The sequence below is a fragment of the Labeo rohita genome, chromosome 19 (genome assembly GCF_022985175.1).
Source record: "Labeo rohita strain BAU-BD-2019 chromosome 19, IGBB_LRoh.1.0, whole genome shotgun sequence".
NCBI classification, from domain to species: domain Eukaryota; kingdom Metazoa; phylum Chordata; class Actinopteri; order Cypriniformes; family Cyprinidae; genus Labeo; species Labeo rohita.
The window spans coordinates 25,388,572-25,405,000 of record NC_066887.1 but is presented as its reverse complement, the minus strand read 5'-3'; positions in this window follow the sequence as shown (position 1 = coordinate 25,405,000).

Below are 16,429 nucleotides of genomic sequence, written 5' to 3'. Positions count from 1 at the left end.
ATGAACGAACTGTGAACATTATATTTATTACAGTATTTATTAATCTTTGTTAATGTTAGCTAATAAAAATCTAGTCGTTCATTGTTTGTTCATGTTAGCTCACAGTGCATTAACTAATGTTAAAGCGGTCATCGGATGCCCATTTTCCACAAGTTGATATGATTCTGTAGGATCTTAATGAAAAGTCTATAATGTACTTTGGTTAAAAATTCTCAATGGTAGTGTAAAACAACACCCTTTTTACCTTGCCAAAATCAGCTCTGCAGAAATCATCCTGTTGTGGTCGATGTTGCTTTAAATGCAAATGAGCTCTGTTAGCTCTGTCATTAATAAATGCTGAAATTTACATTAACTAAGCTTAATAAATGCTGTAGTACTCTTCTTTCTTAGTTCATGTTAACTAATGTAGTTAATTAATGAACCTTATTGTAAAGTATTACCGTTAATTAATTCAATTATTCATTTTTGCGTTAAATTTTATGTAAATAGTGTAGTTGTGCAAAAAATCTTAATAATCCTAATAATATGGTTCAGTTATATAAATAACATTGGTAACATTTTACAATAAGGTACAATAAGTTAACATTAGTTAACTACATTAGTTAACATGAACTAAGAATGAACAATGCGTCTACAGCATTTATTATTTTAGCTGTTTTTTTCAGCATTTACTAATGCATTATTAAAATCACAATTTGTGTTTGTTAACATTAATGCACTGTGAACTACCATGAACAAACAATAAGCAACTGTATTTTTTATTAACTAACATTAACAAAGATTAATAAATAGTGTAAGAAATGTATTGTTCATGTTGGTTAATACATGTTAACAAATGACACTTTATTATAAAGTGTCAACAAAGCATTTATTATTCTTGAAAATAACGTTGATTTCAGTGATTTTGCACATGTTTTTGTGAGATTTTGTCTTTGCTTTGACAAAGAATCGTATCAGTTTGATTCCCAAACAAATTGTTTTGTGAATTCGATTCAACTGGTTCATTAAAAAGATTTAAATGACCAGAATGATTAGTTTATGAAACAGCTCATTTGCTACTTCTAGGGAGGATTTGAAGATTTTTATTAAATAGTGATGTAAAATTCACTATTGTTGACTCGAATATAGTGCTTGATGTTAGTTTATAAAACCTCATTTATAGTAATTGACCCTTTGCAAACAGCTTGATTGACAGGCAATCTGACCAATCATAATGCCAAATTATAACAAACAAATCAGACAGGAGAGTAGATTGACTTTGGTGGACTTAGACTTGACAAATTGTGTATATTGACATCTTTCCGTCTTTCCATTTTGAAGTTCCTTCATGTTTTTTTTGTGCATTAAGTAAAGATGACAATCGTGTGTCGATTGATCTAATATAGTAATACAGTGATCTGTCACGACACATTAAAGAGCCACAAAACGGTATATTTTGTTTGAATTTCTTTAAAAAATTACAGCGTTTTAAAGCTGAGACCTTGTTTCATACCAGAAGTAACCTGCTCTGTCTTGTCTGTCAGAGTGTTCAACATTTTCTCCGCAATGTATTTTTCACTGCGTGAGAACATGATGTGTAGTGTGAGAGCGGCATTGTTTTTCGGGCATAGCAACAGTAACTAAGGAGGACTGGTTTTTGCATAGGGTCAATTGCATGTAGAATTTAATACATTTCTCCTTTTGTTTTGCACAGAATGAATATCGTAAGCATTTGGAAACATGGTCATATTTCAAATATCAGAGGTGGGGAAAATATTTTGCACAGACTGAATATCATAAGCTTTTCGAACATCATGCGGGTGAGTAAATACTGGCATTTTATTCATTTTTGGGTGAGTTGTAATTTAAATGAAAGGCTGGCGGATGCCAACTGTTTGCTTATAAACAAACTTTTGAGGTAACAAATGCCAGAACGAAAATCTTCGTTTTAGAGACAAGCAAAAATAGATTGATCCACAGGCTGGTTTCATTGTCCAAGGCATTCAGACACACAGAAGTTCAAAACGAAACAGATGAAGGGCATTTTTCTTGTTTGAACTGCATATGAAATTGATTGAAGTCACCTCGTTAAGCTTGTGCAATTTTCAAGTACTTCAAACGCCACAAAATCAGACTTTCTTATTGGTTGCTTTCGGTAGTGCGATAAGTACGACCTTTGAACAGCGCTATTCATGATGGCTTGATCAATTTGAGTTTTTTTGTATTTTCATATTTTATTACATGAAAAAATTCACGTCCGTCTCCTGAATCTTACGTCCCAGCTCTTAGAAAGTCTCCTTAGATTGATTTGCTCTCTTGTGTGTTCTTTCAGCTGCATTCCAGGATTTGTCTCACGCGTGAAAGGAATGTACGAATTTGAATGTAAAACAACATTGATGACGATTATTGAATAATAGTTTTTGTCTCTTTACGTAACATTGCATGTTCTCAAAAACACTCTTTTATGACATGGCTTTGAAAATGCAGATTTTCTTGGCTTCAAGGCTGTGGCTCTTATGAAAAGGATAAAGATGTATATGTCTGGACATAAGAAAATGTTCCCATAATGTACTACTTAAAAGAATTAAAGATTTGTCCAAAAATGAAAAATCAGTCATTAATTACTCACCTCATGTCATTCCAAACATAAGATTTTTATTCATCTTCAAAACACAAATGAAAATATTTTTAATGAATGCTTCTGATTTCTGTCCCTCCATTGAAAGTCCATTCAAAAAAGGTCATAAAGAGATCATAAAAGAAATCTATATGAATAGAATAGAAAAGGCACAGCCATTTTATATGATGGAAAGATTTAATTTAGCCATTTATTCACATATAAACATTGCTCAGTGGACATACATAGAGCAAATCTGGTTAACAAAAGCTCATTTGTACTTGCTTGACATGCGAGAACAAACCTCAGTGGTTCTTGCACATCAAAAAGCACATTTGAGTTTCCAATTACCATGTTTAATAAGCGATCACTGATAAACCACTTGATCGGTATCATGTCTTAATGAATTTTTAAAACATCTAAGTTTTGGTTGTGTGATCATTCAATGGAGAGACAGAAATCTCTCAGATTTCATTTAAAATATCTTCATTTGTGTTTCAAAGATGAGCAAAAGTCTTGTTGGGGTATTGATAATGACAAAATATTCGTTTTTGTGTCAAATAAATCAGAATTACCTGTTAATTATTTTGTATTTGCTCATTTATTGGTTTACATTTTAATAATATCACCCGTCTTTTTTAATGGGAGTGTTTCAGTGTGATTTTTGTGTCATATGATCATGTTAACATATCTCTGGGAAGGGCTTGTTTGTAACAGTAGTGTCATTTTTCACAAGTGGATGATGTGTTGCTTTACATAGGTTGTCCAGTAGGGGAAGACATTACACATGAAATCTATTGACACCTGATTGTGTCTGTAGAAATCGAACCGCGAGTCTGTGCGCTGCAGGCTGAGGTAGTTGGTTGTATGGTTTTGCATCATAATCAGCCTGGAGTTAACTGTACAACCTTCTAGCTTTCCCTGCGGTGTCACCATTACGCCGAGGTGAGTATGAATGCCCATCAGCTGCACACAGACAAGAATTTCAAACATTTTTGCCTTAAAATTGAGCTGGAAGGTTGAAAACAAAACATATGGTCTGTATCGGCATGGAAGCACCTTCACTGTTGTTGTTTTTATAGTTTCAGTGTTTGTTGCGCTATCATTAACAGGCTGTTAGTTGCCCCTGTCTGCCATATGGACCGTTTGGGTGAGTGCCCAAATGCCCCTATCCACAAGAGGGCTCCAACAAATCAGTCAAGTCTAGGAAATTCCTTATTTAAAAAAAAGGTGGAGGTAACAGATTGAAGTTAAATATATACAAGAGAATAAATGAGTTTTGTGTACTTAATCCACCTGATTTTTCTCTTAAGAGTGGGCGTGGCCATTTGTACATTTTATGGGTTATGGGCTTCCGGCCTCATTCGTGTCCAGCTAAAAATAGATAGAAAAGATAAAAATAGATAAAAATAAAAAAACAGCTCATTTTGCTGCTTGATATTGCAAACTGGTGTGTCTTACCATATTATTTTAATGTATTATCCTAATTATAAATACACTGGTTTGTAGTGCAAACAGTTTTACCGTTTACTGCACCTTATTATTCTTCTCGTTATTTCCCTATGGCAGCTTTTGAACCAGATGTCTAACACATTACCCGAAAACAGCTTACTTCCGCATTGAAAAATAAGGTGGATAGGGTTGTTCAACCTTAAACAATAGATCAAATGGTAGAGAATGGTGCTGCTAGAAATGTCAAGTCATTAGTTTGATTTCCAGGGATGCATGAACTGATAAATTGTACCTCGTGCATTGTGTTGGATTACTTTCAGAACTGCATTGAGAAAGCTTTTTAAATTCCAGTTTGATTCCTGAAGCAAATAGGATGCAGAATTTAAATTTGAAACATTTGAAAATTTAGAAGTCAAATTCATAAAACTGCTGTAAGTTAACTGCTGCAATTTTAAATAACAGCCTACTTTTCATTTTTTCTGTGTGAATTACTGATAAACGTCAGCATGAGTAATTTTCAAAAATATGATATTAAATAATCAATGTTTAAAATGCGACCTATACAAGTTTGCTTAATTTATATTTTTCAATTATATTTGAATTCAATATTATATAATTAAGTTAATTGTTGTAATAAAACATAATTAACACCAAAATGCAATATAATTAATTTTTCTGAAAACATTAAGGTGGATATTTTGTCACTGCAAAATTAAATTATGAGTTTTTGCTATGATTTTAATTATTGTGATAATAGTGAAAATCTGGGACAGTATTAATCAGAATAAATGTATTCTACATATTTGTGAATAAATAGACACAAGTTTGCATGTTTAAATTTGCTGGAAGAAGCAATATAATATAATATAATATAACATAATATAATATAATATGAAATAGATATGGAAGCCCTTTTCCACCACTGAATAAAAACTATTTTATGACATATAAACTTGGAATTCTGAGAAATTAAGTCATAATTGCGTGTTTGTATCAAACAACTCTGAGAAAAAGTCAGAATTGTGTCATATGAACTCACAATTGCGAATTATAAAGTCAGAATTGCAAGATATAAACTTGCTAATCTGACTTTTTTTTTATCAGAATAGTGTGATATAATATAATATAATAACAGATCTATGGAAGCCCATTTCTGCCACTGAATAAAAAATAAAAAAAGGTAATTGTGATTTTTTTTATTTATTTCAGAATTCTGAGTTTTACAATTGCTGCAATTTCATAATTGCGAGTTATAAAGTCAGAATTGTGAGATATAAATTCGCGATTCTGAGAAATGAAGTCAGGATTGTGATATATACTGCGTGATATAAATGTAATATAATATAATATCATTGATCTATGGAAGCCCGTTTTTGTCACTGAATGAAAAAAAAGGTATTGCAAGTTTATTGCAAGTTTTCATTTCATGATTCTGACTTTCACAATTGCGAGTTTATATCGCACAATTCAGACTTTTTTTTTTACAGTTGTGAGTTTACATCTCTGAATTGAGATATAAACTTTTAATTGAGAGTTATAAAGTCAGAATTGTGAGTTTGTATCATGCAATTCTGAGAAAAAAAGTCAGAACTGCGAGCTAAAAAGTCGCTGTTACCTTTTTTAAAATATTTTATTCAGTAGCAGAAACGGGCATCCATACAGTTTAGCAGTTTGTGTTGATATAAAATGTTTATTTCGTACACAGATACTTCTGAATTGCTTTCAATGGAGAGACATTTGTGGAAGCAGATAAATCAGACAAAAATGCTGCTGAAGCATCTCACCTTTTTACTCAAGATAAGCACACAATAGCTGATAAAACTGCAATGGGGAAGGTATTTTATCATCGGAAAAAAATAACTCAGTTCAACTCAAGTATTTATGGTTCCATCATCAGTGTGTGTTTGGTGAATTCACAATGTGGATCATAGAGAAATGTAACTGCTGTGGCAGTCATTCTTCTCATTTGTCATCAGCATTTTGTTCAAAACCAGGCAGCACTTTATTATCCATTTTCCATTACTCATAATCTTCTAATTAGCTCATTTTAATGTGTTTTCAGGTGCAAACCGCCATTCTTTTCTTCTCAAGCACACGCATTATAATAATATCAGGATATTAGGATGGGTTTTAAGTTGTGTGGTCAGTGTGTTTGCAGTTAGCCTCTCAATCATCTCTCCAGCACTCTTATGAATGATTACAGTCTCCTCCTCCTCCTCCTCCTCTTTCGTCTGTCCCGCTGACTGTCTGGCCGCTCACACGGTCTGCCAGGATCCGCATTGCGTTGCCCTTCTCCTCTAAGAGATAAAAAGAGCACATATCAGCAATCTGTGCCTGTCGTTGTTCTTTTCCAGACACGTAAACACACACCAAGACGTTCAGCCTCACATTACGAGAAACAGAGGAATCACACTCAGGAGAGACTGGATCGAGACAGACTCGAGAACAAAGAAACGGTCCTGTGCACATAAACAAACCTGCGCAAATAAAAACCCTCCCATGCGTAGCCTGACGAAAGCCTACGGTTTAATGGAAAATTCCAGCTTTTCGTCATATAGTGAGATGTATTTGAACGAATGCACCATCGATCTCGATGCATTAATTTGATTGCGTGCTAGAACAGGTGTCTCAAGGGATGTTTGTTTTTTCGAAATCTCTAACATCATAATGCAAACAGAGCTACTTTATTAAAACTGTGAAAGCGTGACCTTGATCTCTATCCGTATTTCACAGTATAAACGTGCGTCACGTTGTCCTGCTGTTTCTGTCATAATCGTGTTGTCTGATTCTTGCTCACTCGACAGTTTCCCCAAACACTTGGTCTGTCTCTGGTGTTTTGGCTCGTTATCTTTTGATTAATCAGTCTAATTGTTTGTTTCCCTTTTCAATACGGCCCTGATTGGTTGTGTAACTTCTTTGTTTGTTTGTTTATTCAGCTCCATCATCAGTGTGTGTTTGGTGAATTCACAATGTGGATCATGAATATTTATCGTGCACAGGCTGATGGTATTCAGATCCTGGAGATTATATACTCGCTGTGGATTTAAGGTGAAACTAGACGCGTGACGAATTGACTGGTTGGCTTCATCAAAGTAGTCCCTGCTGGTAGATGTCGTAACTGCACCATTTGGGTATAGACGTATACATAAAAAACTGTGTATTCAAAATAAAAATGTACAAACATATAAATCACACGTATTTCATTTATATTGTTGTAGATTTTCTGCTGCGTTTGACAGTCACATGACAAGTGTTTCTGGAACGTAATGTCCATGAAACAAAGATGGCAGCCTCACGTACTTCAGGGGATCCTACGCAAGCTGGGCATTTGCTGTTGAGATGAGTCGAAATCGACGTATAGCTTTCTCAAGGTATTATAGATCTTTTATATAATTGTTTATTTATTTATTAAATGATCTCATAATATAATATAATGTAATGTAATGTAATATAATATAATATAACAGTAATTTTAAGTGTATATCGTAGATAACCGTGCTTATGTGTAATACAAAAAGTGATTACATTAAAACAACAATAAAAACAAATTGAAGAAAACAGTGTCAAGAAATAATTGAAAATATATTGTTGTTATTATTATAACCATTTTCTCTTTATTTTTACTTTCTATTATTACTATTATATTATATTATATTATATATATATATAGATAGATATAGATGGATATATATAATATCATATTATAACAGTATAATATAATATAATACATTTATATTTATATAAATATTTTATATTTTGAAGAGGAGTCATATGATCAGTGTAACAAATGTACTTAATTAATCAGTTAATTATTAATAGAAATAGTACATAATCTAAAATGATTACATTATCTGAAATGATTATATTATTGCTATTATTGATATAATAACAATCATTGTTTATTATTATTACTATTATTACTACTATTATTAAATAATATATAATATAATGTAATATTATATAATTATTATATCATATAATATTATTTTATATAATAAATATTATTATTATATAATCGAATAATATTATATAATATATAATGTAATATATTATTATTATTATTATTATAGATCATACAAAGACCAAAAATATTTTGAACAAAGGAGACACATAATCAGTGCTACAAATGTACGTTTTAAATGAATGACCTAGAAATAGTAATGCATCATTATTATTATAAACATTGTTTATTTTCTCCTAATTTTTGCTTTCTTTTAATTATTATAATTTTCTTTTACTACTACTATTATTAATATTATTATATAATATAATAATGTTATATATAAAATATCATATAATATTATTATTATACATCATAAGAGGACAAGAATATTTTGAACAAAGGAGACATCAGTGTTATAAATGTACCTTTTCAATGAATGACCTAGAAATTGTACATAATCTGAAATTACTGCATTATTATTATTATTATTATTATAAACATAGTTTATTGTCTCTTCATTTTTACTTCCTTTTAATTTGACATTTTGATCATTTTCGTTTAATACTACTGCTATTATTATTATAATTATAATTATTATAATGTAATATTATATAATTACTATATCATATAATATTATTATTATACATCACATGATCAGTGTTACAAATGTACTTTTTTAATGAATGACCTAGAAATAGTCCATTATCTGAAATTATTACATTATTGTTAATATGTTATAAACATAATTAAACTCCTCATTTTTACTTCCTTTTTGTTTAATTAATTTTACCATTTGATCATTTTCTTTTACTACTGCTCTTGTTATTATGAAGTAATATATAATATATATATATAATATATATATATATATAATATATAGTATTATACAATTATTATAATATCATATATTATTATTATTAGATAACATAAAAAGACAAAAATATTTTGAACAAAGGAGTCACATCATCAGTGTTGCTTAATTAATGACCTAGAAATAGTATGTAATCTAAAATGATTTTACATTATTGTTAGTATTATTAATTTCTCTTCATTTTTCCTTTTAATGAAATGTAGTAATTTTATTATATTATTGTTATTATTTTTACATGATGAGTGTTACAAATTTACATTTTTGACCTAGAAATTCTACAGAATATTATCCTTTCATAGAATGCTTTTATTTACTAACTTAGGTCACAACGTGTATTAATTTTTATTTCTTCATAATTTTTTTAAATCCCATATGTCCAGCTTGCTCTCAGATTTTTGCTCCCCACAGTATATTATTGAAGAGTCTTTAGATTATTATGTAACCTGCTGGCTCTTATAAACGTATCATATGACGTGCTAGTCTGAAATGAAATCGTGTATCCCAACATGTATGCGCAGAGTTTCCTCATACGGGCTTAATTGAGTCATTCCAACCTGCCATTAGATCAAATCTTTCAATCAGTGGAAGGAGTTTGCTATAATGCAGCATGATGGCTGGTGACACTTTTCATTACTGCAGGGTAATCACCCCCAAGCTTTTGTTGTCTGGGAGAGGAATCTCGTTCTCTCTCTCTCTCACAGAAATGATCTTTAACTCACAATCTCCCCATCTATCCCATATTGTCTCATCTGTTCCATTTCACACACACAGACACCCTTCCAAGCCTTGAGATCAATCACAAGGTGTTATGACTGTTCTTGCGTTCGAGTGCCAGACATTGCTGTGGGGGGGGAGAAAGAAAGAAAAGAAAGAAAGAGAGAGAGAGCGGCAGATATTCCACTGACAAAACGCAGGAGAGGAGGAGAAGCAAACGAAGGGGGGGTTGGTTAGAGGAAGCCGAGCGAGACGCCGAGGCAGGGACAGTGACGACAGGGAGCAGCACTGGGTCTGAACGTCCACGGCACGCGCTGGTTGGGTGCGTTAGTGTTTAGGTGACACTGATTTATGATGTTGAGGGGGATTAGACACGGTTTCTGTCGGGGCGGGAGGAAGGAGTAATGAGAGAGAGGAAGGGAGGGAGAACCAGAGAGAAAGGGAAGAGAAGAGGGGACGGCATCAGATAATGGTGGGCTGCTCAGAGCGCACCTATCTCATGAGCTGCGCCGCCTCTGATCGCCACGAGTGTCAGAGCATCATCGCCACGCTAGGAGGGAGAAGAAGAGAGGAGAGCGCAGGGCGAGATAGAAGTCAAACAGGCACCGAGGAAACTAGTTTATCGTATGGCTCTGAGGAAGCGAACGTCTGGAGACGCTATAGCGGATTTCGTGACAACTCTTTAAGTGTATAACGTACGAGGCGTACCGTGCCGGTCCGTTTCGCCGTAAATTTGATCGATTAGGTTTGGAACGAGCAGGAAAAGACTGCGGGAGACTTTCGTCTTTGGCTCTTTACACATTTGTAACACCGCAAACTGTTGTTTTTCTAAATCTGCCTTTTTGTCTGCTGTTTCCCTCTCCACTCTTCTTTCGAAAGAGATAGGCAGCCTAAAACTGGGGCACTACGAGACCGAGAGGAAGAGAGAAAGAGAAAGAGAGAGCAGTGTTTGCTGTTTCTGCTACCGCATGCTTTCTATACATCTTGGCACACGCCGCATTTGTCGTACGATCTGTCGCGCAAAGGCCGGGTGGATTTGTGATACGCATCGCACGTTTATAGATACGCCGCCGATGTGTGTCGCTCACATAAACGTTGCTGCCTCTGTGGCTTTGCAGAAAAGGAGGGCAGCCAGAGAGAGATACAGAGAAAGGGCAGAGACAGTTTGCTGGCAGTGCATATCTGTTTTTGGGTTCATTCGGTTCATGTGTCCTACTCGGTGTCTGCCACCAGGGGGCCGGACAGAACTAACTGCGCAATTGGTTATGGCGCTGATGCTAAGTCTTAATTTTTGTGCTCGTTAAGGGGTTGGTGTTAATTCCTGAGGGTTAAAATGAGTGTAATGTGTTAAAACATGCTTCTGTTTTCCATAGGTCGCAACCTTGGGAGATTGAGAGACGTCACTCGATTTGGAGAAGAAGTCGTCGTTGTGAGAGTGATGCATTTACTTTTTCTTATGGCAAATCCGACAAAGGTAAGGAGGAAGGTAAAAGAGTTTCGTCATGTAATATTAATTAGTATGCGGTATACATGAAGTATGCAGTGTGTGTGTGTGTGTGTGTGTGTGTATATACCGAAACTGCATTTATTTGATCAAAAATACAGTTAAAAATTTATTATTGCTATTATTATTTATTAATGTTATTATTTTAAAATTATTTCTTATTATTATCAATAGTGACAACAAACAAAGAACTAATCTAATATTTTTGGTAAATGTGATAAAAAAGAGCAGCATTTGAAAAAAAAAAGTATATATAATTTTTATTATTATAAAATTATATAATAAAATTAATTTATTAAAAATAAACTACAAAACAGAAAACACAGTATAGGTATATATTTTTAAGAAATTATATAATATAAATGATATAATAAAAAAAAAAAAAATATATATATATATATATATTTTTTTTTTTTTTTTTTTTTAAATAAATGACAAAACAGAGAATATTGCTGTCCAGCATCTAATATTTTCGGAAACTGATAAAAAAAGAGCAGCATTTATTTTAAATAAATAAATAAATAAATAAATAAATAAATATGTGTGTGTTTGTGTCTGTATATATATTCACAAAATATATGTTTTTTTAAATAATTTTTTATTCTATATATTTAACGTGTACTACAGCATAAGTTATGGTGATTGATATATTTTTATTCATTTTTAAGAAATTATATAATATAAATTATGTAATAAAAATATTTATTTATTAAACATAAATCACAAATCAGAAAACAGTGCTGTCTAACATCTAATATTTTTGGAAACTGATAAAAAAGAGCACCATTTATTTGAAAGAAAAAAAAAAAAAAAAAAATAAAAAAATAAAAAAAAAAATATATATATATATATATATATATTCACAAAATATATATATTTTTTAAGTAATATTTTTATTCTATATATTTAACATTTACTACAGCATAAGTCATGGTGATTCATATATTTGTATTATTTTTTAAGAAATTATATAATATAAATTATGTAATAAAAATATTCATTTATTAAAAATAAATGACAAACAGAAAACAATGCTGTCTAACATCTAATATTTTTGGGGAAACTGATTAAAAAAGAGCAAAATTTTTGAATAATACACATATATTGACATATGTATATATATATTTACTAAGTTTAAGGTTTTTTAAGAAATGTATATTTTTATTCTATATATTTAACTTTTACTATAGCGTAAGATATAGTGAATCATGTATTTTTATTCATCTTTAAGAAATTGTGTAATATAAACTATATAATAAAAATATGAATTTCTAAAAATAAATGACAAAACATAAAATAATGCTAACACCTAATATTTTTGGAAACTGAAAAAAAAAACCCCAACAACAACAGCATTTATTTGGATTTATTTGGATACCCTAAGTATAAGTTTATTTTTAAGAAATACATTTTTTATTATATATATTTAACTTTGGTACAGCATAAGTTATGGTGATTTATATGTTTATTATTACATAAAAATAATAAAAAACTGTGTCATAAATCTGTGGCCTTAATTATTTCTGTATCTGTAATCGTGACTCTGCAATAAAATCTTCTTTGTCTCTGACATGCAATATGTGGAAAAACTTTGCCCAGATCCTTTTAATTATTTTTAAGTAACGGTATATGCAGATGAATCCAAAGCGGGGATTTCAGCCTCGCTTTTGCATTCATCTGAAGACTTTGTAGAATTTGAACCAGTGTATGTCTGTGTCCCTGAGACCCTTAACCTGTGATGTCTTCAAAGGTCACAGGTGAGGTCCTTGGGAACACAGGTGTATATGATGACATCAGTCAACATCTTGACACATCTCGACACAAGTCGGATTTTGGAATGATATTATGATTTGAATGACATAATTGAAAATAAATTGAAGAGTCACACTCAGATTCCCCTGTAGTTCATCCTTCCTCTGAACCCGTCTTGTGTCGTGACTGACGTTATCACAGGCACACCATTAGCGCTGGCTGTTTGACTGCGGTTTCAAACTCGCTAGGCTACCTCTACCCCACGTTACCTGAAACGGCACCACAGATTTCCAGACATCCGTGATATCAGCTTCAGACCACTTTGACGCAGCTGTCGGGGACGGTACCTATTGGCTGACTTTGTGCCCTGACCACTCGGAGCGACCAATCCAAAGCCAGCCTAGGTTCACGACCCCTATACATTTCTCCCGAGGCTTCGATGCGAATCTGTTCCATGAAACCATTTTACGGGCTAGCCTGCCATCTTGTGCTCATTATTGCCAAACGCTGTGGTGATGGATGTTGCCCCGGAGCGGCTCATACGAGATGTGGTGTTTTTATTCTTTTGCTGCAGCGCGAGACATCGTGAACATAAGGAGAAAATGTATATGTGTTGTTTATTTTTCAATTAGATGGAATATGGTACTATATCTGTAAAATATGTAGGCTGTATGATTCATTACATGATTCATATGTATTTGAACTTAAAGTATGTGTCATACGGAGCATATTTTTCTCATGCGTCCTTGATGGTGATCTTACGTAGCCATTTTCCAATGCATTCATTTAGCATTTTTGTATAACCTAAAATCACAAAATCTAATCTAAAACCGTATTATATATAACATGCATCACATTTTCTCCCAACCATATGTTCATGTCTTTTGTTCTATCCAGCGCCTCAAGCCATGAAACCAAACAGTTATGATTAAGTTATACGGAGAGCAGAGGATCCCTTCAAAATGTCCCTTGGATCTGAGTAGGCAATGAGAGACTGTCCCACTTCTTTCTGCCGGTGCTTTGAGACATCAGATACAGAACATCAACCTCCACCATCTGGTATGCAGTGCATTCATTTAACAGCTATACCAGAAAACTGTTTCACAACAACATGAAAGAACTGATGAGATTGAGCATTGAAATCAGCAAGCGGTCTCCTAAATGGTCTCCTTCAGACAAACACATGCAGGGTGCCAAATAGCCTTTTTTTTTAGAGCATATTTTCGTTTTGAAAGCACCTCACCATTGTCAAGCATGAACTAGTTTGCCTATGTTTTGCGTAAAGCCATTGGTTCCTTACCAAATGTCATGTTTTACATGGTGTTTGGAAACACAGGAATATAAAATGCTGAAGAATTCATTTTAAAAAGACTTCCCGAGCGAGATGAGAAGCATCAATGCTTATAACCTTATATCATGTTTTTCTTTACTCAGGGCTTGAAGGAAGTTTTAAAGGTCTCAATAGAATCTTGTCATAATAGGGAACTTAAGCACCCATCAGAGACTATAGGCTAGTTATTTTCACTCTACATATCTTGAAAGTCCAGTGTGCGTCTTAACAGGAAACACATTTAGTCAGGTTATTTGATAGAATATCAGCCAGTTTGCATTTCCTCATTTATCATCATACATTTTAATAGGTTACATATAATAAAAGCAATCAAATTATATGTACATTTGTCTTTTATTGAATTAAATGTACTTTTATTGCCTACATAGTTTTTTTGTTTCTCACTTTTTAATATTTCCTACCTTTAAAAATAATGATTTAATCTTTCTAGTGTCACATTTAAATGAACAGCATAGTTTACAGAGAGGTAAGTGTATTCTTTATTAGTATTCCCTAGAGTTTAAGTCAAAAGTTTACATGCACCTTGCAGAATCTGCAAAATGTTAATTATTTGACCAAAATAAGAGGGATCGTACAAAATGCATGTTATTTTTTATTTAATACTGACCTGAATAAGATATTTCACATATAAGACGTTTACATATCGTCCACAAGACAAAATAATAGTTGAATTTATAAAAAATTATTCTGTTCAAAAGTTTACATATGTTTGATTCTTAATACTATGTTGTTACCTGTTTATTTTTTAGTGATAGTTCATTGTTTGTCCTGAACAGTTAAACTGTCTTCTGTTCTTCAGAATGATATTATTTTTTAGATCCATCTTTTCACACTGAGGACAACTGAGGGACTCATGTGCAACTATTACAGAAGGTTCAAATGCTCACTGATGCATCAGAAGGAAACACGATGCATTAAGAGCCAAGGTGTGAAAACTTTTTTAATGTGATCAGGGTAAATGTAACTGATTTTATTTTCTGGGAAACATGTAAGTATCTTCTGTAGCTTCTAAAGGGCAATACTTAATGAAAAAAAAATTATATTTAGGAAAAATAAGAAAAAATGTATCTTCATTGTGTTTAAAAGTTTTCACCCCTGCATCATTTTTCCTTCTGAAGCATCAGTGAGCGTTTGAACCTTCTGTAATAGTTGCATATGAGTCCCTCAGTTGTCCTCAGTTGTGAAAAGATGGATCTCAAAATCATACAGTCATTGTTGGAAATGGTTCAAATATACAAAAATGCTGAAAAACCAAAGAATTTGAGGTACCTGAAATATTTTTCTGAAGAGAAGCAGGCAGTTTAACTGGGCAAACAAGGAACTCATGAACAATAACTAAACAAACAAACAAACAGCTGTGGATCATTCAGGTAACAACACAGTATTAAGAATCAAGCATATGTGAACTTTAGAACAGGGTCATTTTTATAAATTCAGCTATTATCTTCTCTTGTATGACTACATGCACTAGTATGTGTACTATATCAATGTATTGGATATTGTCTAATATTTTTATTGAACACATACTCCATATTTCTTTTCAGTGCCCACTACAAAGTGTAAAACCCATATTTAAATATAGTAAACTATAAGTATGATGTAACATTTGCAGTACAAGAAAAGGATGTAAAATAGTTGTGTACTCAAAGTTTACTACCGTTACACTTAAAGTACACTTAATTGTTACTAAAAAAGTTGACAAACAATAAGTATTAATGCATTCATAATAATATATTTGCTACTCAATGTATATTGAAAAACATGCTAGAAACTTTACTAAAGATTAATAAATCAACTTTTTTGAAAAGCAGTTATTTAAGTATACTTGACTTGAAGTTGTGTTATTTCACACATATTGGTATGTATGTTTTACATACTATTTGGTAAACGTATATGTTAAAAGGAGAAGTCCACTTCCAGAACAACAATTAACAAATAATCTACTCACCCCCTTATCATACAAGATGTTCATGTACATTTTGGAAGTTCAAAATCGGGCCACCAATGAAGTCCATTATATGAAGAAAAATCCTGAAATGTTTCCCTCAAAAAGCATAATTTCTTCACAACTGAAGACAGAAAGACATGAACATCTTGTATGAAAAGGGGGTGAGTAAATTATTTGTAAATTGTTGTTCTAGAAGTGAACTTCTCCTTTAAGCTTATAAGAAAACAAGTCATCTTTGGGGTGAAATCGCTCTTTCTTGTAAAAGTTATTTTTATTAATCATTAGTAAAGTTTTTATT